General features: G+C 45.1%; 4 pseudogenes; all 4 read left to right on the top strand.

The window, feature by feature from the left end:
- Positions 1 to 413: 413 nt before the first annotated feature.
- LOC138256761 (5S ribosomal RNA) lies at positions 414 to 532 on the top strand (annotated as a pseudogene).
- A 444-nt stretch (positions 533 to 976) lies between these two features.
- Positions 977 to 1,095, top strand: LOC138252233 (5S ribosomal RNA; annotated as a pseudogene).
- A 446-nt stretch (positions 1,096 to 1,541) lies between these two features.
- LOC138251762 (5S ribosomal RNA) lies at positions 1,542 to 1,650 on the top strand (annotated as a pseudogene).
- A 443-nt stretch (positions 1,651 to 2,093) lies between these two features.
- LOC138257320 (5S ribosomal RNA) lies at positions 2,094 to 2,202 on the top strand (annotated as a pseudogene).
- Positions 2,203 to 2,500: the final 298 nt, after the last annotated feature.

Here is a 2,500-nt window from a genome sequence, read left to right as displayed (position 1 = left end):
CTTCGAACAAATGCATAGAGTCCTCTCTAATGTTACTTTTCATTTATTATTTCTTCTACTCTTTTTTCCTTTCTTAAAATAAATAAAAAAACAGCAATAACACTAAAATACACTCTTTCTGAAGGAACATTGAGAATCTTTCTGCACTTCACACTCACCCCAAGCTGCTGGTGGTGAGCTGGTCTCTTGCTGCTTGTGCTGGGCCCTAAAAAAAGGGCAGTCTGAGACTGTGTGTAAGAGCAGGTGAAGCGATTGCGAGGCTGGTGAAAAACAGGGTGTGTGCTTGGCCCTCTGTAAGAAGTTTGTGAAGGAGGGCAGTTTGTGAACAGTAGAGTGCAGGTGTGTTTGAGAGCAGCAGGCTCCAGACCGGCGGGCTGTCTCAACACAAGAGGCCTGAAACAGGAGTATATACTGCCTACGGCCATACCACCCTCAATGTTCCTCATCTCGTCTGATTTCAGAAGCTAAGCAGAGTTGGGCCTGATTAGTACTTGGATGGGAGACTGCCTGGGAATACCAGGTGCTGTAGGCATTTTGACTCTTGCAGACAGTAGGTGGTGCACGTCTTAGAACAAATGCATAGAGTCCTCTCTAATGTTACTTTTCATTTATTATTTCTTCTACTCTTTTTTCCTTTCTTAAAATAAATAAAAAAAACAGCAATAACACTAAAAAACACTCTTTCTGAAGGAAAATTGAGAATTTTATTGCACTTCACACTCACCCCAAGTTGCTGGTGCTGAGCTGGTCTGCTGCTTGTGCTGGGCCCTAAAGAAAGGGAAGTCTGAGACTGTGTGTAAGAGCAGGTGAAGCGATTGCGAGGCTGGTGCAAAACAGGGTGTGTGCTTGGCCCTCTGTAAGAAGTTTGTGAAGGAGTGCAGTTTGTGAACAGTAGAGTGCACGTGTGTTTGAGAGCAGCAGGCTCCAGACCGGCGGGCAGTCTCAACACAAGAGACCTGAAACAGGAGTGTGTTCTGCCTACGGCCATACCACCCTGAATGTGCCTTATCTTGTCTGATTTCAGAAGCTAAACAGCATCGGGCATGGTTAGTACTTGGATGGGAGACTGCCTAGGAATGCCATGTGCTGTAAGCATTTTGCCTCTTGCAGACAGTAGGTGCTGCACGTCTTAGAACAATTGCACAGATTCCTCTCTAATGTTAATTTTCATTTATTATTTCTTCTACTCTTTTTTCCTTTCTTAAAATAAATTAAAAAACAGCAATAAAACTAAAATACACTCTTTCTGAAGGAAAATTGATAATTTTTCTGCACTTCACACTTACCCCAAGCTGCTGGTGGTGAGCTGGTCTGTTGCTGCTTTTGCTGGGCCCTAAAGAAAGGGCAGTCTGAGACTGTGTATAAGTGCAGATGAAGCGATTGTGAGGCTGGTGCAAAATAGGGTGTGCGATTGGCCCTCTGTAAGAAGTTTGTGAAGGAGGGCAGTTTGTGAACAGAAGAGTGCAGGTGTGTTTGAGAGCAGCAGGCGCCAGACCGGCGGGCTGTCTCAACACAAGAGGCCTGAAACAGGAGTGTATTCTGCCTATGGCCATACTACCCTGAATGTGTCTGATCTCAGAAACTAAGCAGAGTTTGGCCTGGTTAGTACTTGGGTGGGAGACTGCCTGGGAATACCAGGTGCTGTAGGCATTTTGCCTCTTGCAGACAGTAGGTGGTGCACGTCTTAGAACAAATGCATAGAGTCCTCTCTAATGTTACTTTTCATTTATTATTTCTTCTACTCTTTTTTCCTTTCTTAAAATAAATAAAAAAACAGCAATAACACTAAAATTCACTCTTTCTGAAGGAAAATTGAGAATTTTTCTGCACTTCACACTCACCCCAAGCTGCTGGTGCTGAGCTCGTCTGCTGCTTGTGCTGGGCCCTAAAGAAAGGGCAGTCTGAGACTGTGTGTAAGTGAAGGTGAAGCGATTGCGAGGCTGGTGCAAAACAGGGTGTGTGCTTGGCCCTCTGTAAGAAGTTTGTGAAGGAGGGCAGTTTGTGAACAGTAGAGTGCAGGTGTGTTTGAGAGCAGCAGGCTCCAGACCGGTGGGTTGTCTCAACACAAGAGGCCTGAAACAGGAGTGTATTCTGCCTACAGCCATACCACCCTGAATGCGCCTGATCTCGGAAGCTAAGCAGCGTCGGGCCTGGTTAGTACTTGGATGGGAGACTGCCTGGGAATACCAGGTGCTGTAGGCATTTTGCCTCTTGCAGACAGTAGGTGGTGCACGTCTTAGAACAAATGCATAGAGTCCTCTCTAATGTTACTTTTCATTTATTATTTCTTCTACTCTTTTTTCCTTTCTTCAAATAAATAAAAAAACAGCAATAACACTAAAATACACTCTTTCCGAAGGAAAATTGAGAATCTTTCTGCACTTCACACTCACCCCAAGCTGCTGGTGGTGAGCTGGTCTGTTGCTGCTTGTGCTGGGCCCTAAAGAAAGGGCAGTCTGAGACTGTGTGTAAGTGCAGATGAAGCGATTGTGAGGCTGGT

Source organism: Pleurodeles waltl, chromosome 8, assembly GCF_031143425.1.
Source record: "Pleurodeles waltl isolate 20211129_DDA chromosome 8, aPleWal1.hap1.20221129, whole genome shotgun sequence".
Taxonomy (NCBI): Eukaryota; Metazoa; Chordata; class Amphibia; order Caudata; family Salamandridae; genus Pleurodeles; species Pleurodeles waltl.
Note: the sequence above shows the minus strand (reverse complement) of the source record. Positions and strands in the feature narration are given on the sequence as shown.